Source organism: Panicum virgatum, chromosome 4N (assembly GCF_016808335.1).
Source record: "Panicum virgatum strain AP13 chromosome 4N, P.virgatum_v5, whole genome shotgun sequence".
Classification (NCBI taxonomy): Eukaryota; Viridiplantae; Streptophyta; class Magnoliopsida; order Poales; family Poaceae; genus Panicum; species Panicum virgatum.
Genome location: NC_053148.1, coordinates 23,561,981 through 23,589,035, shown reverse-complemented (window position 1 = coordinate 23,589,035; position 27,055 = coordinate 23,561,981). Strand labels below are relative to the sequence as shown.

The window sequence follows — 27,055 nt, the reverse complement described above, 5'->3', positions numbered from 1 at the left end:
CGGGTGACCGAGAGAGACGGTGGCGGTGCACGAGACTCGGTGTCTTGTGGGCACTTGCCTTTGCTTGCCGGCATCGCCATTGGTGGCGTAGTGCAAGACGGTGATCAGAAGAGCCTCGGTGTCCCGTGGACGTAGGCGTTTATGCCGAACCACATTACATGACCGTGTCTACTCGGGAGTTTGCATCCCTCTTGCACTTACCTCTTTACTTACCGCATTACGTTTCCGCACTTACTCTACCTCGCATACCTTTACTTTCCTAGTTAAGTTTGTTTAGGATTAGCTAGGTTGCAAGTCTTTTTAGGGGTAAGTAGAGAGTAGCATAGATAAACCTTAGTCATAACTAGCATGCGTAGGACGTGTTAGGTTTATCTTATGCAAGTAGTTTGAGCCCTAGGTTAAAAAGCGATTAGCGACCCTATTCACCCCCCTCCCCCTCTAGGGTCGGACACCCCGGTGATCCTTACAAATGTCCCTGTTGGGCCTGATGTTAGTACTGGAGGAGAAAATTTTGAGATCAAGACGGGCTTAATTACGATGGTGCGGGCCCGCCCTTTCTGTGGCAAGGCCAATAAGGATGCCAGCGCTCACCTTCAGCAATTCCTGGAGCTTTGCAGCTGGTGCTAGTGAAGCCTCCTTCTCTATGACCACTGAAAGAGCTACATCATTAGTAGAGAAGATGGTTTCCAACCAAGGTTGGAGTGATGACCGACTCCAATCACATCAGCGAGGCATGCATTCCGTCAAGAAAGCCGACATGCTAGCTGCCAAGATTGATCTCCTCCTCAACAAATTTGAGGGGTATCCACAAGATAAGGCTCAGATGCATACACTTCAAGTATTGGATGCTCACATGACATGCGAGGTCTGTGGAAACACCTGAAATTTAGGCAATGACTGCCCGAAAACCCAAGACGAAGCTATATTTCTCAACAACAATGGGTTTCGTCCACAAGGAGGTCAGGGGTGGAATCAACCACGCCCATTTTATCAAGGAGGCAATGGAAATACAAATTTCAACCCCAATCAGCTTACCTTCAGGGATTTAGTCTATGATCAGGCAAAGATCAATGACACAATCCAGAAGAAGCTGGCTGCCAATGACAAATCCTTGGAGACCATTCAGGCCAATCTGGATGTCCATCAGCCATCAAGAACTAGCTTAGTTTCAACAAAAAGCTTGAGACTCAACTAGCTCAGTTGGCCGTTGCTACTCCTGCTATTCCTAGACAACTAGAGTCCACCTTAGAAAGTGTCGATGTAGTAACTCCGAGATGGGGGAAGCCGCCACGGAAGACATCCCACTCCAGTTATATAGAGGACCTCACACAACCCAAGAGACGATCGTGGGGAGAATTAGCAGCATCAGTCGGAGGAGACATCGGGACACCGATGATCAGTTGCTCGATCTACGACTGTTACTTCGAGCATGTGTCAACATTATGCCAAAGGCCACATTCGAGAAGCCAGTTATCTTGCTCTTTCCTCTACCATGATGTGTGTTCAACTGGCTGACTTCACCATACGGTACCCGCAGGTTATTGTTCATAATCTTATAGTGCAAGTCAAAGATACTTTCATCATTGCGGACTTTGTGATCCTCGACATGGAAGGAGATCTGGGGATATCTCTCATTCTTGGGCGACCATTTCTGAGAGATGCCAGAGCTATCATTGATGTTGGAACTAGAAGGATCAGCCTTCTCATCATGGGAAAGACCATGAAATTCAGGTTCCAAAACAAGAAACAAGAACTGCACCTAATTCATGAGGATGGCAAGAGAGATGAGTTGTATGCTGAACCCGGCTAGGAAGATTGGGAGATCCATGAGCCTCCGACAAAACTAGCCTGGGAAGATTGGGAAATTCATGAGCCTCCAACCTAGCCAGAATGGGAGGAAGGAGAGATTCATGAATCAACAAAAGAGGCAGCTTGGAAGACCTACAGCCAACCGTCCCAAGATCTCTCTCGCGCGCCGCCTACAACACCCAAGAAGACCAAAAAGGCGTGGCGCAAGAAGAAGACGTCGTCGTCCACCACCACTTCTCCAGGTATGTACGAGTTGACCTCAACCTAACCAGGTATAGAGAAAGGTCCTGCTCATCGGACCCTAAACCAAGAGCTAGCTTGGGGGAGGTTCCCTCCTTCAAGTCAATTATTCTTTACTGCTTTTTATAGTCAAAATAAAATAATAAAATTAAAATTTTATTTCCCTTTTTATCATATGCTTATGATCTGTTTAAACCTCTTTAGAGTTGAAAGGATGAAAATTTGCTCTGTTTTGCTTGTTTTATCGGTCTAGTTTATAACTTTACAAGCTTTCTTAAATTTGAGTTGGTTGGCTTGATAAACTTTTTGCTAAAAACCTGTCAATCCTCTGGGTAGAATGTGACACCCTAGGTGTCTAAAAGGCCTAATTAAGCCAACTCAATTTAATTGCACCATAGTAGTGAGAGCAAATAATTAAGGGAGTCAACTCATTTGAATTTAAACTTAATTTCCCAATGTAAGTAATTCATGTAAAGGGGCTAAATAAAAATGTATCAAATTTAAAACAAATTCCAAGAAAGTCACAAAAATAAATGTGGCTAAAAACTAGTACCTTTAGTAACATGTGCTCAAATAGATTTCAGCCAAATTCCATCCCAATACAATATCAAATTTGGAGCTCTTTTATGCAAATTGGAATATTTAAATTAGTTTGCGAACCTTAGCTCAAATAAAAAAGTTCATGAAACAAAAGTTGTAGATCTTGAAAAATTGAACAAAAATGGTATTCACAAATTTTTCAGTTGAGTCCAGGAAGAGGGAGAAAATCTTAGTTTAATGTTCAGTCCCTGGATTTTTGGAAATTGCAACCAAGTCCGCAGCGCCTCCTTTCTCTCTCCCTCCTCTCTATTCCATGGCGCCGTATGCCGGCCACATTGGGGGAGCGTCCTCAGGCGCCAGCTGGGCGACCAAGTGGCCCACGCGCCCACGGTTTGCCCAAAACCACTCACCCCTGGCACTTCCCCCACACGACACGTGCCCTGGACGCCCTTGCGACCAGCCACGCCGCCTCCGCTGTCCGCCGCGCCACCACCTCGCAGTCGGCGCTCCCAAGCCGAATAGACCTTCTCCGTTCATTCACTTCCTTCGCTACTAAGCCTTCTATCCTATAAATAAGCCACCAAGTCGAGCCCGCGCGCGCTCGCCGCAATTTCCCTTCCGCCACCGCCATCAACGCCGGCGAGCTCGACCTCGCCGTGGAGAGCTCATTCCCAACCCACATTTCCCAATCCGACCGCACCAACCTCTTCCCCGAGCCTTCGCGCAGCTCAGGCACTCGAAGCTCGGCACCCTGAGCCCTAGGAGCACCCTCGCTGTCGACTCCGCTGCCGGTGCGCCACCGCACGATGTCTAGCGGCCATTTTAGACCACCACAGCCCCAACTTTGAGCACAAAAAGGTGCGCATGGACCCCCTCTTGCTTCTCCCCTACCCCGACCACACCGCCGAGGCCCCACCTCGTTGGAACAACGCCGGTGAGAAGAGCTCTGCTAGAGATCCGGGGGCCAAGGACCTATTTGTAATTATAAAACTTGTTTCCAGGGGTCGAAACGCAAATGTACATGAGCTTCTTAGATTTGAATCAGTGAACTTATAAAATCGATATAAAATCATAGAAAAGTCCTAAAAATGCAAATTCAAATGTTTTGGACTCTCTGAACTAAAATCTACAACTTTGTTAACATCCACTTTGGCTGAAACTAAATAGTTTTACCTCTAAGTCAAATGCAAGAATAAATAGCGGATAAATGTTCTAGGAGTTCTACTCAACAAATCTAGCTGATTTTTAGATATGTGTTACCTCATGCCAAATGTAGCTCTGTGAAAAATTTGTAGCACCAATGGACAACTCTAGCTAGATGAAACCCCACCTCTTGCTCGATCAAGTAGTAATAATCTTGAGGAATTATTTCGGGTAGATCTACTTGAGTGCCGTGCATGAAACTTGTTCCCTGTGTTAGGATTGCTAAATGCTCACTCATGCGCAAGTTTGGAAATTTTTAGGTCTGAGAATCTTTTTCTATGAATTAATCCATGTTAAGTAGCACTTATTTGTGATAAATAGTTCCTGTACCTAGAAAAATCTGGTAAATTTTGTAGTACTTCAGTTTTGTCATATGAACTTGCCCAAAAAGTTTGAAATCCAGAGGATGAGTAGAACTGGAGTTACATTTTGTTCATGCTATCACATGGCTAGTTTTGTTATTTTAGCTCTGGTCAAAATACTCCATATATGCTTATGATTTTTATGCTAAAGCTTGGATTCTGTATCATCATGTTGTATAGAAATTTTGAGATGATTTACTTAATAACAAGTAGCCCAAATAATTTTGCATGTGCCCATGTTAGTTAATGCAATGCTAAATTTATTGTTTGAAATAATTGCTGATATTTTTTTGCTGAAGCATGTGTAGGAGAAGATTATCTCTGGTAAATTTTGGTACACAGAAACCTTTTGAAACACCTGTAGAAATTAAATTGGCCATGCACATGCTTAATTTGTCAAATTTGTTACTCCTGGTATATGCTTAGTTAAATTCTGGAAACTTTACAGTAATAAGAATATCATGTGTAGGAGTTACGTTAAATTTTTGACCTTCAGAATCATAGTATATCATTCTATACAAATTTAGTTTGATTCTAGCATGCTCTGTTTTAATCATTTTTCATGCTTGCATTCTTTACTGTTTTTAGCTGAAAATTTTACCATAAGTTCGTGAATATATGTTCCGCACTGTGTAAAATTTTTAGCACCAGATCATGTCCTTAGCATCTGATTTGGATTTCATAAGTATCCTTATGTTTATTGAGTAGAAAATGAAAACCCCCCACCCGGCTCATTTTATGAATTAAGGTAAATGTAAATTGAATTAAACAAGATCGTCACTAAACTCGCACATTTGTTGGATTACAACTTTATAGTGAAGGAAATAAATGACTTATATCATGTTGTAAAAAAGACCATCTTGCATTCATACAGAGGCTACCAATATGTCCGACGGCGAGTACGAATTAATTCCTGCCGGCGATTCTGTTGTTGAGGGGTGTTCTTTAAATCTAACTAAATTGAACCAAGACCCGGACCAACGTCCGGAAGAGCCCAAGGTTGTCCATGATAGTGCCTAGGAAGGCAAGCCCCGGTGCATCAATCCCATTATTTTCGCGCATAATTATATCTAACTATTCGTTATCTGTTGTAATAATTTTATTTGCGCATTTATGTTCTTTGGAGTTGGTTGAAACCGTAGTTGCATGCTCCTAGGTTCCTATCATCCTATGTAGTGTTATCCCGGTTCACGTCAACTAGTTACCCCGGTAACTAGGAACGGTAGAAGTCGAGTGGTTTCATGTCTCTCGCGAGATTATAGGAGTTGACTGACTTTACTTTCTGTTGCAATATAAGGACTACGGGCGGGGTTGTGTAGTTGTGATACCTCGTCGATATAGTTGAAACTGGTTAAGATCGCGGTGTGTGGCACATTTCATTAAACTATTTAAAGTACTAGCCACATGCCGAGAAATATGGTAATCGGTAAGCTTAAGTACCTGATTGGTCCAGCGAGTGGAACAACCTTGCACTCTCTTTTGGACTTTGTCCAAGATGAGCGCAACATGCGGATGCAGAGTAGCCGTACTTTGTAGTCGAGGGGAGTGCCCCGGATCCATGGACTGAAAAGAAAGGGGAAAAGTCGTATGGGTGGCGTAGTTCCCCATATGTGTGTGTTGGGTTTGCCATGCAAGGTTAAAAAACTCGATTCGAATCGTCTGCCTCTCACGGTTTGAGACTGCTTAATAATTTCTGTCACATAGAGTAACAAGTGGGACACGAGGAAAAGAATTAAAGTTGTATGATTAAATGTTTGGACAACCATGTATGTTTAGAAATAGGTGCTCACCTAGAATGGTTAATCCACATAGAATTTGAAAGATAAAAACATGAAATTAAGGACCTACCCTTTGTTGCTTTTCAGCAATATAAACCCAGAGCCAAATCAGCCTTGCATGTCTAGTTAAATGGACTAAGTATATCCATCGGCGGGTAAGCCTTAGTGAGTATTAGTATACTCAGCCTTGCTTGTGGCACTATTTTTAGGTACTAACTTTGAAGACATGATTGCGAGTCTTATTTGGCCGTGTACTTTGCCTCCGGGCTGATCTGTTGAGTGGGATGGTCCCTAAGCTGGTGCTGACACCTCTTCCACTGACTGATGTCTCGTACGGGCTTTATCGAGGCACCATCGTTTTGCTAGATGTCACTTTTACCTCTTCTGCTGCAATGTTGAGACTTGAATAAATTTGTGTTGCTCGCACGCGCCTAGGTTCTATGACCCGTGAAAAGAAGATATTGCCCCTATCTCCAACATGGACCCGGTGAAATTGAATTCTCCGTGAAGATGTGTGCCTATTATTAAGTTGACCCATGATCCGACCCAGAATCGAAGAATTCCCTTCATAGATTGGCACTCTCTGGGCCCTATTCTCAAGAATATCATTTCTCACAAGAATAGCAAGAATGAAGTAGATTAGGCAAACCTGCATCGTCTGCTACAACTCTGACATGTATGAAATAATCTATGTTGTAATCTCTGGGCTCACCTTCGTGTGGGTGTTGTCTATTTCGATCCTGGAAAGTGTGGCTTTAATCGAGACTTTACTCGAGGAACTACCGTTGTAGTACGAGTTGGATCAGAGTTGCCTAGTAACAATGTTTAGTGCACTCGGGCCCAATTTATTTTGGATGCTTCCGCCACATAGAATGTGCTTAATCCAAGTCTAGGTTGTTGTGAGTTTTGATATGGTAATTGGAGCAATATGATCATTTTTTTCTAAGAGATGCTTGAAATCTGGAGTTTTCATTTTGCAAAATACAACAAAATAATAAAGGAAAGTTGCTCAATGATAATAAATACCTACCAGAGCCATATGAGCAGTGTTGCAAATTTTTATCCATATGCTGCTTGTTACTTTATTGAGTTTTGTCAAATTTTGTGACCCTAGTAAGAGTCTTTTCATACTTTGTGATCAAGATCACGTACATATCCATTTCATGTGCGAAATTCCTAAAATGGGAATTAGCATTATCCAACATTCATCCATGCAATAAAAATTCCTTATTTGGTCCATGATCACTCTCTCCATGTTACAAACGGTATGAGCTATAAAAAAATGAATGAAAAGATGCATACCCAAAGAAGGTATGCCACATGCCCAAAAGGCATGTAAAAAAATGAAAAGATGCATGCCCAAAGAAGGTATGCCACATGCTCACAAAGCATGTAAAAACATAAAGAGAGTATAGCTCATATCCATGAAAAATAAAGGAGAAGGAATGATCCATGGTAAAGAATTAGTCATACCATCATTCCATTCTATACACACCTACAGATCTTGATCACACTTGTATGATTTGATTTCTTCAAGGATCTGCTTTTTGACTTTACAATACATGAAGTGCAAGTATGCCCTTTCTTTTATCTTACCTTTTGAGCTCCACAAAAAGCCCTTTATTAGGAGAGGAAAAGGCTTTATTGCCCAAGTAAGAAAATAATCATTGAGTGATTCGAGAGTGTCATTTGGGGAACTTTGCCTTGTTTTCAAAACCCTTTTTATGAAAAACCTCCAGATGGATTGCTGATCTATGAATAAAGGAATATAGCTCTATTCACTGTTCTAACTCTCAACAGCTCTTGACGAGGAGAAGGCTAAAAGCCCCTTGGATGAGTACAAGATAAAGCAAAGGTATGTGAGCCAACTTATTCAAATACATAGACATGCTATTCTGTTATAAACTCTGATATGATAGATAAGTATGACTTAGAGTAATTTTATGATCAACAACTGATTTGTCCTGCTTTGCTCGGGATCAGCAAAGGACAGCTTGGGGTATCTTGTTGACGCTTGCTAACGACCAATTTCAAGCGTCAATTTGATAAGAAAATCTTTAGTTTAAATAATTCATATGCATTTTTATCTAAAACAAAGAAGAAATCCACTATGCCCCTAGAAAATATGCAAAGATGGAAAATGGGACTAAAATGCAGGATATGAGGACCTTATGATCCACGGGAAAAATCGTCGATCAATCGGAGTGTAGAATTCAGGCTCACAAGGATCAAATGGCCCACATGCAACACCAAACCGACATACCAGAGGTCCATGCACATGGAATAGTGATTAGGGGACACATGGCGGCCTACCACCAAGGTCGGCCGAGTGGGCCCGGGCTCCAATGCCTTACCCCCTTTGCAGGCAGCTTTGTGGCAGCTTCCTAGGGTCAGTTCAGGGTGCCACGCATCGTCCAACTAGGTGCCAGACACCCATCGAGCTCCCCCTATACATATGAGAGGGGGGTAAGAATGAGGTAGAGAAGGCAAGACAAGCAAGAGCATTCCTCTCAATTTCTCTCTTGAGTAGTTCTAAGGCTAGTGGAGTTTAGATGAAGTAGTTGTCGGGTCGTCGGACATTCATCAGGGAATAGGTATGGGTTCGCTGCTAGATCTCTTTTGTAATGTTCAGTCATGTATACTTGACTAACTAACTAACTTCTACCTAGCTCCCTGCCTTCTTTTACCCTTTTGTTAGAAATAAGAGTTGCTTGTCTTCTCCCACTACCTTTATCCAATATTTATCTTACCCCTATTTATGCATTTAAATATTCCATTGAGATAAGTTCATGTTGCCTACCTACACAACTTAGTCGACTCCTTCCCTGCGGAATTATAAATGACACCGCGGTATACTCACTGGGTAAAATATTGCGCCGGTTATTCCGACCGCTTGCAGAATAATTCATGGTTCATTAGTTTGGTTATTAGTAATTGCTATATAAAATGTGAGGCATCTGTTGGCGCCGATGCCGGGCATTTCTGAAGCCTTAACCAAAACCAGGCTGAACGACCTTATTTCTGAAGTAGACATTACGAAATATCAACAAATGTGCAACAAAGATCCTTTACCATTAGCGACATGGTCTTGTGTCGCATTCAGAATGAAGGACTTCACAAGCTTAATTCAAGATGGGAAGGACCATTCATAATCTCAAGAGTAACAAGGCCAGGGTCATATCACCTTCAGCACCCAGATGGAATTGAGGTCCAAAATTCTTGGAATATAGAACACTTACGTCGATTCTATCCTTAGTAATAATATCTACATCTGGATGTACAGACACACTTCAGAAGATAATAAAGTCCAGTTCCTAAGAATTCATTGTAAGCATTCAACTCCCTTCCCCCTTCGACTAGGCTGCGAGTGCTTGTCACGAGCAAGGCACCCGGGCACGCCTACGTCCAACGAGTTATCAAACTCTTTCTTTCCCCCCTCCGGCTAGGCTTCGATTGCTTGTCACAATCAAGGCACCCGGGCACGCCTACATCCGACAAGTTATTAAACTCCCCCTGCAGCAAGGCTCCGTCTGCTTGTCATGAGCAAAGCACCCAAGCACGCCTACGTCCGACGAGTTATCAAACTCTTTCCCCCCCTCTGGCTAGGCTCCGAGTGCTTGTCACGAGAAAGGCACCCGGGCACGCCTACGTCCTACAAGTTATTAAACTCCACCTCCGGCTAGGCTCCGAGTGCTTGTCATAAACAAGGCACCTGGACACGCCTACGCCCGACGAGTTATCAAACTCCCCCTTCGGCTAGGCTTCGAGTGCCTGTTACAAACAAGGCGTCCGGGCACGTCTATGCCAAATAAGTTCCTAAACTCTTCTTTCCCACTAGGCTCCGAGTACTTGTCATGAACAAGGCACCCGGGCACGCCTAAGATTGTTGAAATACCAATACTACCCCTATCAGGTAGGCTCCGAGTACTTATCACGAACCAAGTACACGACGCGCCACACAACCGATAAGTTACAAAAGCAGTTACTCTAAGCATGACCCACGAGTAAATGTACCGGACCTACTCTCAAACCAAAAGAGAAACCAGCCAACAATTTTTGGAGACGAAAACAACTAAAAGCAAGGAAATGGTTTAGTACAATACAGGACCTACTCTTGTTGTTCAATATCATCTACATTTTTTTAGCAAAAGACCAGGCTTCCTTCAAGTATTCCTCGAAGCGCTCGTCCGAGCAGTCAGCTGCCATCCCACCGGTGAGCAACTGCAAGTCAATCTCGTCGTATCAGGACTTCAGCAACCGAATGCAATCGAGACATACGACTTCGTGGTCTCCGTCATGTATGCCGACATCTCTCTAGGAGCCTCCTGCAAAAGGGACCGCTCCACCGCCGAGTCCTCAGTAACAGGATCGACCAAATCAATCAGACTCCCAGCCGCATACCGGATCTTCCTGAGGTCCTTGACTTCAGCTGATAGTTCCTAAATCTTCTTCATGGACTCCACCATCTGAAGATCAGCATCCTTCAGCTTCTTCTACAGCACCTTGTTGGCATCTGTGTAACGATATACATCAAGTTCCAAGTCAAGAAGGAAACTTTCCTTGGATTCGATCAGCACCTTGAGCTTTCGCCAAGACGCAGAAAAAACTTACGCGACTACTTTCACAATGACAACAAGTACTTGATAAGAAGAGCCGCAGAGTAGCCGAATAGATTACCTTTCTGCTCCTTCAGGAACTTGCGCTTGGTGTCCTGGAGCTTCTGGAGTTCAGCAAGATGCCACTCTTGGATCTCTTCTTTAGCTCCTCTTGATGGCGATCCTGCAACTCTTTCAACTCCCGGACCACTTTCTCATGCTCTTCAACAAAGACTGCCTTTGCAGATTGGAGGTCCAAGTACTTCCTTTCGGACTCCTCGACCAGATCTTGTTCGGGCAATCCAAGATATTAGTAGGGAAAATAATAAAGACAGCGAAGCTCAAAAGGAGAACATGGTGTAGACGCGGCCCGATCTTCCGAGAGGTAGGGTAAATTCGATTGGTGGAGTACGTGACGTTGGCAATCCGGCTTCTGATCAGACACGAATTCGAAGCCTGCAACCGTTACACCACCGCTCTGTTAGTTATCAACCAAGCACAACTTGATTGCCCTCGCCAAGAAGGCTTTTCCTACAAGCAAATCGAAGAACACAAGCAAGAAAGTATAAACATGCAATCTAAAATTGCAAGTATGAATGAAGCGAAGGTAAAGTAGGGGTTCAAGAACTCAATTCCAAAGGACTAATTGACACAGTGGAGGAGATCAAGAACGGGGGCCCTGGATCACTGTACAAGGATTTGTCGCCACAGTTACAACGAATCAATCTCAGTATCGCAAGAAAAACTAGAACTAAACAAAACCCTAACCCTAATGTGGCTAAAGATGAATCAAGTTGTGCTTGGTTGATAACCAACGGAGCGGTGGTGTAACGGTTGCAGGCTTCGAATTCGTGTCTGATTAGAAGCCGGATCGCCAACATCACGTACTCCACCAATCGAATTTACCCAACCTCTCGAAAGATCGGGCCGCGTCTACATCAAGTGGTATCAGAGCTGGGCCCTTGTTAAGGGGCTGGAATGATGAGGACATCCTCCACTATTACTCGCTGGCAAAGACACAACAAAAATGGGCCAAGTGGCCCAGTTGTAATCTATCGGCAACCGTGTGAGCCTCTGAATAATCCCACCTTGCTTAGCTTGGGAGGAGGAAACCACCTTAAAAGGGAGAGCCACCCTTCCCCTATCGGACTAGTCTTTTGGGGTGATTGAGACTTTCCCCGAGGGGTGCGCCGGAGTACGGTACTAAGATTACCAAGGTTCAGGTCGTTGGGCCCTAGTGGACTCCTAAGGCCGGATCGGTGCATCGTATTTTCGACTGTCGGTGCTAAGATTGCGGGATTCGGGGAATCCGGATCGTTGTGTCGGGTTTTTCATCCAATCCCACTTGGGCAGGATGCATCAGAACAACTCACAATGGTAAAGCCGTAGATACGGCGGAACATCGTCTTCAGCTCGGTAAAGTCTTCCTCTGACACCAGCTGTTCACTACCAAGGTTAGGATCAACATTACCAGTAGGAGCACCACCCTGATTGGCTTGATCCCCATCATCACGAATAGGGATAGCATTAGGGATCGAAGTCCCCGATGCAGAGGCCGTGCTCCGCCCTTGGCCAGAGGAAGCAACTGTCACTTTTGCCGAAGCGGCAGATCTGAAATAGAGCTCCAAAACTTTAGCACAAAGAACATCCACCTGAAGGATGGGGAACAAAGAGGAACAAGCAACTTATAGTGACGACCGCTTCACAGCCAAAACAGGCTTCAAAAGAGTGGCGAGGGCTGCAATAGCCCTAGCAGCACCACCTCCACCACCGGAGCTTAAGGTATAAACATAAACTTAGTAAATGCAAAGGTAATGGACCAAACAATGCAATCAAGGAGGGAAATAACCTATCCGTCTGCTTATTATCTTCCCCGGTGGCAAGCCGACTGGAGGTCCTCCTCTTCTTGGGAGGACGAGAAGACGGCCGCCCACCAGAACGAGTCTCAGCCTCTTCGGCTGATATCTTCTCCACACCACCTATCAAGGAACACAGAGTATAAGATCCCACCCATCTGGAAAAGTAGTCGTATTCAAGAAATACGCATGGGATGAATCAGCGTGAGGGGGATGACTCTGAAAAGAGGCAAGGTGTTCCTACATACAATAAAGCCGAAATCAAAAAAAGAAAAGATGAAAGTCGAGTGCCAAAGTACTCAGACTTCAGCGAAGAACTCACAGGAGATGGGGGCCTTTCGACACTGAACAACTCGGGGATGACAGGCAACGCCAGGACCCTGAGAAATGCACGATTGAGCATCTTCAGGGCCAGCCTATCACCAATTCTTCTGAGGTGATGCGAGAAGGTTCACCAACCCCGGCATACTCATACCCGAAATGTGTACGTAGTTGCAGAGGCTGTATACGCCTCCACAGCCACGACAACAGAATGGTGGTGCCTGTAATGCCGACCTTCCTCAGGTCCTGGATCTTCTGAAGGAGACCCCAGACCTGGGCCATATCTTCTTCCGAAACATCATATTTCCAACAATCCTCGGGCACGAGGGCTTCATGAGTCCGAACAGGTAGGGAGGGTGCGTGGTTCCCGATGTAGAACCAGCAATTCTTCCACCCAGACAAACTACTCGGTGTATCATATTCTATATACTCCGACCCCCTACCCTGGTTGAGCTAGAACCCACAGCCTCCAATCAAACTAGGATTAGCACTGTTGGGTTGGGGTTTGAGATGGAAAAGATAAGGAAAGAGATTCCACTGAGGTGGAATGCCAAGGAAGGCCTCACAGAGATGAACAAAGATGCAGAGATGAAGAATGGAATTGGGGACGATGATGGATCTGAATCCCGTAAAATGAAAGCAAATTACAAAGAAATTCAGAAATAGGGAGAGCAAGACCGAGCTCGATGATAAATTGCTGGAACCAGTTCATCGACATTTTTGTGGTGGAACCACCCAATTTATCCCAGCTTAAGAGCGCCAGATCACCTTTTTACAAAGATAATCTCGCTAACGCTCTTAAGGTATAACAAATTTGGTAATCCGTCGGGTTTCACCCGAATCATCCACTGAACAACTGTCTCAGATATACATAAAGGACCAATTTGCATTGGAGCATCAGATATTAAATGCATGCGTTCAATATAGATTATAGAACAAGACAAGAATTATTACATAACAAGCACAACCCTTAATCCAAGCCAGGGCTATAGAGTTTCAAACATGTGGATCTTACAGTCATAGGGTTTAAAATTAAAACTAGCTATATTACAATAATCTTTTGAAACATCTAGAGGTGTATGGACTCAAGATACCCTCGGGCCTTGAGGCATCACCCTTGGGCTTCTTCGGCCGTTTGAGCTGCTAAAAATAGTTATGCACAAACACTGAGTACGAAGGTACTCAGCAAGACTTAACCGACTAAAATAATAATATATAAATAAATAGGATCAAGGAGTATGCAAGGTTGTGTTTGGTGGACTGGTTCATTTTACAAACATTTAGACTCCAAAACAGTGACTATACCTAATTAAGGACTTACAAAAAGACACTAGTTCAAGAATAACTCTAATATACAAGCACCAAGATACCTCTAGGTTCACAAGCAATAACTTTTATATTGGTTGCATCGTAATTAGTTACGATGTTTAAGAGGGATCAAATGGCATTCATATCCGAGAATTGCAGCGATTCGAATCGATTTACATCTTGCAGGAGATAACTCGCCACACATCACGTACAGCTTCAGGTAAACTGCACATAGCAACCTTTCACAAGGAGGAACTAAACCCTGAACCAAGATTACCAACACCCGGCTTTGCATCCCCGTGAAGGACCCCCCCCCCCTCGGGCCTGATCTCAACACGAGTTTCGGGCTATGACCCCGCCACCAATTCCACGTCGAGTGGGGTACAACTTGGTTCAAGAATTTAAGTCAACCAAGCTACCAGGCATAATGGTTCCATATGTCAGCATATGACCAGTTTGTTCAACGCTTGATCTACGGTCAAACATACCATAGTTCCTTATTTCTTTCTTTGAAAGTGAGGACAGAGCCAGAACTCCTCTTCTGCTTACAATCACCATACTTACCAACCATTGCCTTGATATATCGAGTGAACCTTTGAGTAAAACCTAGACCTTTGGTTGCTTTTAGTGTGGGTTTCTTTTAAACACTTCGGTTTGATCTAACTATTTGAGAAGGTGGCAAAGATGTCCTTAAATCAAGGAGGCTGAACATGCATCAAATGGGTTTCAAGCAACTTCTAGACTTAAGCATTCAATTGCAGTACACAAGTAATAATACAAGTTAATTAAAATTAGTAGGCGTAGATGCTCCAGTGCTTGCCTTTCTCCGAGTTGGAAGGTGAAGTTTCAACTTGAAGTTCTTGTACGAGCTTTATACTGATCAACTTTCTTTCTCCTTTTTTTGAAGCCTCGGACGGCGACTTGACGAACTCAGCTCGGACGACCTCGATTGAATTCTGATCACGATGATATGCAGTGTTAGTGCATGAATGCAAGTATTTTTGATGAGTTGAAGCACAACTTTACTCCCCTATAAAGTTGTAATCCAACACCTCACATACTTAAAAACCCTCACCACACTTTAATCCTAATTATTATTTAAACCTAAACAAATTTTTAACATTTAAATAAGGCTACTTGAATTATTATACTTAAGAAAAAAACCCTAATTTCCTATTTCTTATTATTCCTAATTATTTATAATAATGGGTTAAGTATTATCCAAATTTTACTATTAAATGAAATAAGGATTTAAATATTTATTTAAATCTCTTAATGAACAAGGAAAATAAATAAATAAAAATCCTTAAAATTAACCTAGGGCTTTTACATTTTTAATGCATAAAGAAAAATCACACCATCCTAATAAAATTGGTCTTACTATTTTTGGACATTTCTACAATTTATAATAAATTAAACAAGTTAAGCATTAAAAGAAATCTAAACTAATTTATTTGCACAAAACCCCCTAAACTTTCCAACTCTCACAACTCCACCCCTTCCCTCTTTCTCTCTCTCTCCGCACCCGCGGTCCTACCCACGTTCAAAAACAGAGGGCTGCCTTGACCCGCGGCCGCCGGGCTTGACCAGTGGTGAACTTGCCGGCGGCGAGCTCCTCCGATGAGGGGAAGGCTACCAAATGCACCTCCAACACCCCGCGAACCTAAACCCCTACTTTTCCCATCAAATAGGAACCCCAGCGATGGTCGGCGGCGGTATAGGCGGCGGCGCAAAGATAGACGATAGCGACCGGCCCAACGGCAGCGAGGCGACGGCTCTCTTCTTGCCCTAGAGCATCACCGGACCTAGGGCGACCACATGCTCTCGCTAATGCGGACGGAGATGACCCGAGCCGGGCCAGTCACGTGCGGCAGCCATGGCGGGCGGCGCACCAGCTAGGGTTCGGCGTTCCGGGCAGAGAAAGCTTGCCCTCGACTAACTAACAAGAGCATGGGCATCAAAGAGTACTGGAACACCTAAAGGTGGGGTTAAGCAAGAAAGAACGGCTAGGGAAGCATGAGCTCACCTTGGGTGACTTGGACGGCAGCGGCGGCTAAATGGCAAAGGAAAACCACGCCAAGACTCGGCTGTTGTTGATGACCGAGGTTCGGATTGGTGAAAGTGGTAGAGAAATTCAAGGCAAAGGTTTGGGTGAAGGGAATCAGGCAGAGGTGGCCAGACGACGGTGGATTTCACCGGCGACCGGAGGAACGGTAAAACTGGTGGCGGCGGTTAAACGGCGCGTGACGGAAGTTCGGTATTTATTCAAACACTTACCGCCCTACGCCATGCCACCTCCTGCTGCTACGTCCGGCGGTGTCCTGGTGCTCGCACGGCACGTGGCACGGCGCTGCTGCCATTGCTCAATGGCGGCAAGTAGCTGCGTGGCGCAGCTCTGCTCTGCTCTACCCTTCTCTGTTCCTAACTGAATGTTCTGAATCTATTGTTGTTCAGTGAAAAACTCCATACTTTGAGCCTTTATTTCTCCAAATTCCACTACAAAACTTTGAAATCGTCCAAAATAAAAGTTGTAGCTCTAACATTTATCTAAAGATTTCCTTTCAGGAACCTCCTCAAATTCAGCCTCTAAGTTGTCCAAAATTCGACCTGAATATATTAGGTTTAGGCTGTTTTCAGTCAAACTTCATCAAACCTGCGAATTTGAATCGATTTTTCTCATATTTATGTTCACAAAATGCAAAATAGCCCAACATAAAAGTTGTAGATCAGACATTTGGATATATTTTTGTTTTCAGGCACAAGTTCAAATTCAATCTCCATCATAGCCAAAAACTGCTCTGAACATAGATGGTTCAGTCAACTTTTACAGACTAATCTGTCAATGACAGACCCAATCTGTCAATGATAGACTCAACATTGCAACTTGGAGCCTTGATTAAAAATATGATTCTTCACATTTTCTGCTGAACTACTTGACCAAGGGAATTCTTAGTACTCCAATTTTATTTCCACTCCACCACATCTCAAAGTCTGCATACAAATTTGTTTAGAAAGTGGATCCAAACTTGGTTAACCATTGTTGTTTGCACAGAGTTAAAATTGAATGTTTCTGAAACTTATTCTTGCATTGTATTTTTTTCTCCAAATTCTTCCACTGAACTTCAAAATCTCAAAGAATAAAATTTTTAGGTTTGACAATTCTCTACAACTTTTGTTTCAGGCACTTTTGCTGATTTGGACTCTAACCTATCCAATTATTGCTCTGAACCGATAGCGCTTAAGCTGTTTTTCTGAATACTCAGCAAAGCTCTTTCAAACTACACCTTTTTGGATTTGATTTTGAACATCTTACTCCCATTTCCCATGGAAACCAATGGTACCTCTGTAAATCCTGAACATCCAAGTTACCATTTTGGTACTTGTCATCCAAAGGTTCTGTACAAAATATCATTTTATTCATTTCCAAACGTGGCCATTTATCACGGTTTTCAGACTTAGCAGAATGAATTTGTCTTTGCTGAATTTTTGTTTTCTTCAAACTTTGAAGCTTTCTAACATTCTCAAAGCATCATTTAAACTTCCCAAACATAGCATCATTGCAAAGTAGATACTTTGCACTATCTTTTTCATGCCAAACCAAGGTTGACTTAGTCAACAAAATGTCAAGTTATTGGCTGTTAAACATGGCTACTTGGCCATTTTCATCTTTCATGTGCTTGAGTCAATACTCACTCTTGTTCTTTGAATTTGAATTTCAAACCTGTAGTTTGACTTCTTGTTAACTTAATCTTCTGTTTGACACTCTTTAGAGAGCTTAACCTGCCAACTTTTCAAACTTGGATGAATTTTGACCAAGTTTGATTAAGTTTGACTTTCCTATCTTCTTTCCCTCTGTTTCTCTTGTATCTTCTCTTTATTTTCTTAACCCTAGTCACTTAGGGTTAATCCATACTCTTAAAAGGACGGACTGTTACAATTTTCAAAGGGGGCCACATGTCAGCCAGACTACCTCCTCTGAACTACTTCGCGAGCTTGAAGCAAACCTTCATCTACGAGTTGGAGAAGATCGGACTCGGAGTACTTACTTTTATTCCATTCCGTGCTCGAAGCTGCAGTTCCCTCCGCCTTCCCCTTGTTTGCGCCTTTCTTGCCGGCCATCTCCTACTCGGCAACTGGATCTCGAACTCGGGGGCTCAGAGGAGAGGGGTGGGCAAGAGCAAAGGTGCCAAGGGCACAGATCTAGAAATGGCGGTGGTAGAAACGAAGAGGCCAGTGACCAAATCCTAGCTTACCGATTTGGCTAAATAGCCCACCGAGTGGTGGAAAGGGTAAATCCTGAGAAATTGCAAGAACCATCACCAGTTACATCAATTTCGCCAGCCCATTAAGGGCGGGTTAGTCAATTAGTCATTTTTTCAGAAATTTGTTCTGAAAAAAGAGGCATTTCAAAATTAAACATGAAACCAAGTATGCCACGATATTCTTGAATCCCTTTTACCAAATTTGGGAATTTGGACTCAAGACTCGGAGGCTACTAGGTACGTGTCATCAGGGATCTATTTTTCAAACATAATTTTGGAAGGTAAAATGGCTGATCTCAGGTATTTAAAGTTGACCCTCAGCCTGATTCTTCGATTCAACCTAAGGCTCGGGGGCTACTCCATATGGAGTGCGACTACTCGTCACACCCCATATATATAAAAGACTTTCAAAAAACTCCAAGACCACTCGGGCAGGAGCACCTCACGGCCTCGGCGCAGCTCGCATAGAACTTGAAGGTCACGATCTGTGTTAAGTTTCAGGGATCGCTGGATGATTAGGAAGTACTCGAAGACCTGCGGATACTCGGCCACGAAGAGCTCGAGGGTTTGTCAGACCTGTAGCCACATTGTACCTGATGTGACACGGATCAGGACCATGTATAAGATGTATCACGCCTTGTACTCGCGTGTCTTGTAACCAGTCGTGATAGCTTTAGAACTAGTCGGAGGTATGTAGAACCACCCGAGTAGTATTTGGATAAGCTCTTAGGTCCTACCCACCTAAGATTTCCATGTAATCCTGCTCCCCCGGCCTATATAAGGGCAGGCAGGGACCCCCTCCATTCATCTAGGCATTAGCTAAAACCTCCAACGCATAGAGACTTCCTCTCTACGCGTACCCAAGGCAATACAAACCACACAGGACATAGAGTTTTACGCAACATCTGTGGCCCGAACCTGTCTAACCCTTATGTTGCTTGTACCATCATGTTCTTGATCTTGCTGATCTCCCACGATCATCTTTCTACCTAAGGGTATCCCTAGGTAGACCCGACGGTAAAACACCGATAGTCTAGTTCGTGCTGCTCGTGTATCTTGCACTCGCTTGTAGTAGGGGGTTACAAACGGGCAAGAGAATGACAAGCATCCCAAGTCTCTGGTGTGTGTGTGTGTGTGTGTGTGTGTGGAGTATCTGGAGCTGCTCGAGAGTCTAGTTGGCAATCTTGGGGTCGATCCCTTGTGCAGGGCCCGTCCTTCCCTACTTATACCATAGAGAGGAGGACGGTGTACAATAGAGAGACAGGGAGAGAGAGAGGGAGGGAGAGAGAGAGAGTCCCCACATCTTCCGCCGCTCTAGTCATCGTGGGCCGCCTGGCCCTGTCGTCGCCGCCATCCTCTTCTGCTACTGGGTCCATCCTGTTGCGCGGTCTATGGTGCGGGGAACGTGGCGGCGCCTCCGTCGAGGCACAGCATGCCCTACCCTATGGTCTATGTCGCTCTAGGCCATGATGGGAATGGGCGTTCCACTATACACTGTGTCAGCGTACTCCGTGTCAGCGCACGTCCGGTCGCCTGTCCGACCACGCCGCTATCAGCCCCGCGCGGTGTGGGTCGTGGTGGGCCCTTCCCTTAGGTCGGGTGTGTCCTCCTCGCCCGGCCAGCAGCCTGGAAAGGTGGGACCCCTTCCTATAGGTTGGGCGAGGTGGAGGATCCTCCCCTAGGTTAGGTGAGGCGGAGTCCCTCCTTCGGTCGGGCAAGGCAGAGTCCTCCCACGCAAGTCAGATCGGCCGGTTCCGCCACAATTATCAGTCAGCCTAACCGGGTTGCTTAACTGCTAATCCCTTGCCTTTGGATATCCATAATATTATACCCAACAACATGCTTCCATATACTTCCATCGACGTTGCATTAGTAGCAGCATCTAGTAAGATCCCCTCACCACTGTGCCTTCTGCAAGCTGAAGCTCCGGATCACACTCACCTCTGCTCTGCAAGCCGTCGCGATTGGGCTGAGGAGGAGGGGCTTGGATTGTGACTCCAGTAGCAACTATGCTTTTGAGAAGCACCTCGACACCAGTCCTCAGCGCACTCCTCCCGCCAGGCTCCCAATCACCAGCAGGATGAACGGGGTCCGACCCCCCAAGCTGGATTTGAAGAAATCGTGAGGGGAGAAGAAGAAAATTGAAGGGTATTCACAAAGAATTAGGCCACAATACCTGTACCGGAAGGGAGAGCATCATCTTGGAGATCCATTCCGAATGGGAGAGGAGACCGCCGATGACGTTTCCCAGAGGGCAAGCCCAGGGTTTGGCCAGCGCCGGGAGAGAAGGAAGGGGGTATGGGGACAGTGCATGGAGAAAGAAGGGTCGCATTTTTTTTCCCAACCGGTAAGTTGTAAATAGTGGGTAATTTCACCTCAACTCTATGAGAGTGTCTAACAGGTTTTTCATGGAGCACCCTTTAAGGAGCTCTTTGAAAACATGAACTTAGCCCCCAACTCTACATCTTTTCTGGAGTCTTCGTATCTAGAGTTGTTGCAGCTGGATGTGTTTAGCAGCGAGTTCATAGAATGGAGCTAGAAAAGTTGGAGAGAGTGAAATTTAGAAAAACTCTGCACTTGTTGGCGCAAATCTATGGCCAACACATGAACGCGCTTGATCGCGCAGCGAGCGACGGCATGGTTGCGGCACCGATGCTCAGACCGGTCAGGCTAATCGGTCAGACCGGTTTGCTGGTGCAGAATGGTGAAGTCCGACGAACGCTCGCCCGGGAGGGACCCCGTCAGGGCAGGCGCGCGAAAGGTTGCTCTAGGGTCTGCAGGCCACCTAGAATGCCTTTAGACATCGCGGAGACGGAAGAAGAACAGCAGATGGGGGTTGAAAGAGCTAGGGTTTCAGGAAGACAAAAAACAATGCAAAGTAATGAAAAATAATAGATTGATATGTTTCTGATCGATTGGATGATGACTCAATCGGCTGTAACCCTTTATATATATAGGGTGGGATGGACTTATCTCGCAAGGAATCCTTTTTACAAATCTGGATCTACAAAAGGTCTAAATCTACTCGGACTCCTCCTGGATCGGTCAGACCGGTCGGACCCACCGGTCGGACCGGTCGGGCTCCTACCGGATAGGTCACAGTACCAGACCGGTCAGACCGCTTGGTCAGACCGGTCACGACCAATTTTGGTCATCAACATATGCCCCCCTGTTTTTTGGTAAAGCTTGCTTGCCAAAAAACAACCTGCTGGACCAAAATTGTCTAAGGACGATGATTAACATGCATCGGCCATATTTTGTTCTAAGGGCTATAAACTCTATCGGCCATATCTTGCTTCTTCTTCAAGCTGATGATGAAACAACTCGCTTAGGCCTCCATACCTCCTTCAGGGTCGCCGACCTTGCTGGTATAACCTCCACTTGTTTTTCCATGGACTCCTTCTTGCGCATCCGTTGCAGCCTTCTCTTTTGGGTATGAGACAAGCCTGAAGGACACCACTTCGGCTAAAAATAATTTGGGTCTTGTTTTGTGCCTTTCTCATTCGCTTTGCTGCAATCAATATCCTGTTTGACCAGATCGTCGCTAGAAATAACCGGTCTTTGTGGTAAAGCATAATTTGGATACATAGGAGGATATTGAATATAATATGATTGCATATGAATCCTACTATAATGCATAGACATATAAGAGTAAGGAAACCAGCAATACCACGGAGTAATCTGTCCATTGGATGGCGTATCACCTTGTCTTGGATGAGAATCTGATTGCTCCTGACATTTCGATGAGGGCTTCATATCTTTGACTTTGCTTGATCGCCCCATCTGAGTAATCCCCTCCTTCTCATATTTACCCAAGAGTTCCTTAAAACTCGGCCTTGTCTTGCTTCTGGAGGAATTCCCAGACTTACTAGGTGCATCGGTCAGACCGGTCTTAGTACCGGTCAGACCAATCAGACCGCTATCTGCACCGGTCAGACCGGTCGACTTGCTGTCGGCCCCTTTTTCCTTGTCCTGCCCCCCAAGCGTTGAAGCTTTTGCTACAACTCGAGGAATCTTGTTCTGCAGTACCTCTTTCTCATGCCTTTCCTCACCAATGACCACATTTTTCCCTTTAGCCGATTCGGCTTGATGTGGCCGAATCAACACTTTTGGATTTGACAACTCAAGTGTATGAACGGGAAAAGTATTTTGATCAATTTGTATTGCGGGAACAACCAATCGTCCTTCATTTATGGCCGAGTGTATCTGTCTACGAAGAACATTGCAATCATTAGTGGCATGAGAAAAAGTATTGTGTAACTTACAATATGTGCGCCGCTTCAATTCATCTGTTGATGGAATAATGTGAGAAAACTTAATTTTCCCAAGCTTTGCCAACTCATCAAAAATTCTATCACACTTCGTCACATCAAAAGTGAATTTAACCTCGTCATGCCTGTCGGTACCTAGTAGCAGGGATACCCACTCCTACTGCAGCAAGGCAGAACCCGCGTAGTTATCCGTAGCTACGCCCAAAGGACGGAGCAGCCGGGCCCCACGGGTCAGGCCCTTACCTCACTAAGCCAACGGCCCCGGACCAGTTCCCCGCTTGGGGACCGGTCCGGAGACGCCACGTGTCCCTGAGGAAGGGAAGCTCTGAGCTGACAGCCGAGGCCTCGGACCCCCCATAGGGGTCCGGGACCTCCCGCGTCCATCTGGACCTCCCACGCGGTAGAACCAACATACCGCCGGGGGGTCCGGAGCCGCCACGTGTCCAGGAGGCACGAGCGCGGGCTCGTGCGTGAGCCTTCCGCTGGAAGACTCGCCCACCACCGCATTCAATGCGGGTGGTTGAGGCGTGCTCTGCCGCCGCGGCATGTGGGGCAGCTTTTGTCAGGCCTCACTGTGCACCGCGTATTACCAAGGTACACAGTGCAGCCGCCTGCGCCGCACCTGACGCAGCGCCTGTCTGCCGCGTTAATTGGATACGACGGCACGGCACTTTTCCATCATGCCGCCTAAGCCGCAAGCTACACGGCCTGTTCAGCTACGTGGCAGGCGACGCCGCTAGCTACGCCTGGCGCCATTTCGACAAGACAGCGCCTGGACATGCTGAACGGGGGACTCCAGGAGCAGGCAAGGATATCCGGGAGAGAGATCTCCTTCGCCTGCGATGCCATAATGTATGAATAATACGTTATTTTATACTACATCATTGGACCCACCTGTCGGGGACCCAGCAGCCATGTACGCGCCTCCCTTGAGATATAAAGGGAAGGCGCTCGCTGCACAGGACAAGGACACACAAGCTCTCGCAGACTCTCTCGAGGCAAGGCAATACAAAACACAGTGAACGTAGGGTATTACGCTCCGGCGGCCCGAACCACTCTAAACCTGTTGTATTCATCGTGTTCTTGAGCAAGATCGAACTAGTCGCTAGCTATCCCCCGAGTACTCACCCTCTGGCCGGAGGCGGGTGCATTCCGCCACCTGGCTGTGGTTTGCCACACCACGACATTTGGCGCGCCAGGTAGGGGGTGGTAGCTGGTTTCGGTTCATCTCTTGCTTGTCTCCATGGTTCGGGTGGACGACGTGGAGATGACGGAGGGTGTGGCGTCCTCCACGCCACACGCCTCCCTCGTTCCTGCGCCAGGGGCAACCGTGCCTGTGGAGCAGCCACCGTCAGCGGCAGCGCGTGCTGCTCGTCAGCAAGAGTCGGGGCGCCCGTCGAAAGCCCCCTCACAAGCTGCGAGCGGCGGAGCACTGGCAGCGGCTAGGGAGTTGCTTCGCAACCCCCCGGCCGCTGCAGCCTCGCCAGACGCCCTGAGGCAGTGGCGGGATGACGTTGACCGTTTCCTCCATCTGGCTCAGGCCTCCCCCAGTTCTGCAAGAACTGGGCAACGACCTCCGCCTGGCAATGCGGTGGTACCCTACCACCGGCGCCAGGGCGGTGCGTCGGCATCCGTGCGCTCCCCCACAGTAAGGGGTGCACGAACAGAAAGACCTGCGGGCAGAGCTCAACCGCAGGCGCGCTGGTGAGGATGCCCGCATCTCCGTGGAGAGGGCGCGAGAGCGCCATCTCAACATTGAGGGCCGCAACCTCAACGCCGACTTGGACGTGGTGGCACCCAAGCCTCCGGTGAACGCCCGGATACAGTCGGGCGCCCCGGTGGCTGGGGTGGGCTGTGCTGCGCTGGCGGAGCACCTCCGCGCGGTGGCATGGCCGTCCAAGTTCCGCCCGCACCTGCCGGAGAAGTACGTCGGTACCACTAACCCGTCGGAATTCCTACAGGTGTACGTTACCGCCATCACAGCAGCTGGTGGTAACGACGCCGTCATGGCGAGCTACTTTCATGTAGCCTTGACCGGGCCAGCCCGGACTTGGCTCATGAACCTTACTCCTGGGGCGATCCAGTCCTGGGAGGAGCTCTGTGCGAGGTTCACTGTGAACTTCGCCAGTGCGTACCAGCAGCATGGTGTGGAGGCCCACCTCCACGTTGTGAGGCAGAAACCCGGAGAGACGCTCTGGGCGTTCATCTCGCGCTTCACCAAGGTACGGGGTACCATTCCTCGTATCTCTGATGCATCTATTATCACTGCTTTCCGTCAGGGGGTACGTGACGAGAAGATGCTCGAGAAGCTGGCGACGCACGAGGTGGAAAGCGTCACCACGCTTTTCTCCCTGGCAGACAAGTGTGCTAGGGCTGCGCATGGCACTCAGCCCCCCAAGACGGAGACGCCAAAGCTGGTGGCTCCGGTGCTACCGCTCAGGGCGGTGGCAAGAAGAAGAAGAACAAGAATCGGAGTCGCAGGGATCCACATCCTGGCGGACCAGTCGTTGCAGCAGCGGCGCCAGTTGCTGCGGCAGCGGCTGGGGGTCAGAATGCGCTTGGCAAACGGCACAGTGCCGCTGACTGCCGCGAGATCCAGAAGCTCGCGAAGCGGGTCAGTGGGCGGCGTGAGCAGTCTTCCAAGGACGGCTCACCCCCTCCTCGCCAGCGGCCTGGTAAGGAGAAGTAGCTGGGGTACCAATCCCCCACTCGGGAGCAGAAGGGAGTGTACCACGATGACAACTCCGACTCCGACAACGACGACCGCCGCAAGAAGCTGTACGTAATGTACGGCGGAAGCTGGGAGCTTGTCTCCCGGCAAGACGTGAAGACCCTTCGCCGAGAAGTCCTTTCGGTGAAGCCGGGGGTCCCGAAGGCGGCGCCGCACCAGAGGTGGATGAACACCACCATCTCTTTCGGGCCATCCGACTGCCCGGAGAATATGGCTGGGGCCGGTGTACTACCTCTAGTCACCGCTTCTGTCATATCCAACGTCCGGCTCTATCACGTGCTGATCGACGGTGGGGCTGGCCTCAACATCATCAGCTATGCAGCATTCAAGCAGCTGCAGATCTCGGAGTCCAAGCTGACTCCCTCTCGCCCATTCTCTGGAGTGGGCCCACATCCAGTGTTCCCTCTGGGGAGCATCACACTGCCGGTCACGTTCGGGACCGAGGAGAACTTTCGCACATAGAGCGTTCAGTTCGATGTTGCGGAGTTGAACCTCCCGTTCAACGCCATCATTGGCCGCCCGGCACTCTATCGCTTCATGGCCATTGCCCATTACGGGTATTTGGTCCTGAAGATGCCTTCCCCTGCCGGTGTCCTCACCGTGCGGGGTGACCGCACCACTGCCGTCGCTGCAGTTGAGAGACTGCATGCTCTGGCGGCAGAGGCTGCACGTTCCGAGGAGGACCCATCCACCTCGCAACCCAGGGCGCCTGCAAAGGCACCTAGGGTTCAGCCGTCTGATCCGGACGATGTTCCCGTGAAGACGGTGTAGATCGGAGCGGACTCCTCCAGGACCACCCGCATCGCGGGGAACATGGAGGAGAAATAGGAAGACGCGCTCATCACTTTCCTCCGGGCAAATGTCGACGTGTTCTCCTGGGAACCGTCACAGATGCCCGCGATCCCCAGGGAAGTGATCGAGCACAATCTGAGGATCTACCCCGACGCCACGCCGGTGCGCCAGAAGCCTCGGAAGTAATCCGTGGAGCGGCAGAACTTCATCCGTGAAGAAGTCCGCAAGCTCCTACACGTTGGCTTCATCGAGGAGGTCCACCACCCCGAGTGGTTGGCCAACCCGGTCGTCGTCCCAAAGGCCAACGGGAAGCTTCGGATGTGCATCGACTACACCAGCCTCAACAAGGCATGTCCTAGAGACCCCTATCCTCTTCCACGTATCGATCAGATCGTGGACTCCACCTCCGGGTGTGACCTTTTGTCTTTCTTAGATGCATACTCTGGTTTCCACCAGATTCAGATGTCTAGAGAGGATAGGAAGCATACTGCTTTTGTAATAGTAGATGGGCTTTATTGCTATATTGTCATGCCATATGGTCTACGGAATGTCTTACCCACGTTTGTACGAGCTATGAACAAAACTTTCTGTAATCTAGTCAGAGATATTGTTGAGGTGTATGTTGATGACATTGTGGTCAAGACCAAGGTAGGGTCCACACTAGTTGAAGACCTGTCCCTCGTCTTCGACCGGCTGCGCACCACGTGCACGAAGCTGAACCCCGAGAAGTGCATCTTCGGCGTTTCGGTAGGGAAGCTACTAGGTTTCCTGGTCTCACATCGAGGCATCGAGGCAAACCCAGCCAAGATCGAGGCGATCGAGGCGATGAGGCCTCCTGGCCGCATCAAGGACGTCCAGAAGCTTACTGGATCTCTCGCCACTCTTAGCTGCTTCATATCGAGGCTGGCTGAGAGGGCCCTCCCCTTCTTCAAGCTATTGAGTTGGTCCGGTCCATTTTCTTGGACCGAAGAGGCTGAACAAGCCTTC

At 47.2% G+C, this 27,055-nt stretch overlaps 2 long non-coding RNA genes across 2 annotated transcripts; both read right to left on the bottom strand.

The window, feature by feature from the left end:
* Positions 1-9,815: 9,815 nt before the first annotated feature.
* LOC120669794 lies at positions 9,816-11,283 on the bottom strand. Its single transcript, XR_005672815.1, has 2 exons — positions 10,610-11,283; positions 9,816-10,445 (listed from the first exon to the last, which is right to left on the bottom strand). It is a non-coding gene; the product is annotated as an uncharacterized LOC120669794 (long non-coding RNA).
* A 192-nt stretch (positions 11,284-11,475) lies between these two features.
* On the bottom strand, positions 11,476-20,643 carry LOC120669793. Its single transcript, XR_005672814.1, has 3 exons — positions 20,451-20,643; positions 20,216-20,378; positions 11,476-14,968 (listed from the first exon to the last, which is right to left on the bottom strand). It is a non-coding gene; the product is annotated as an uncharacterized LOC120669793 (long non-coding RNA).
* Between the last annotated feature and the right edge of the window lie 6,412 nt (positions 20,644-27,055).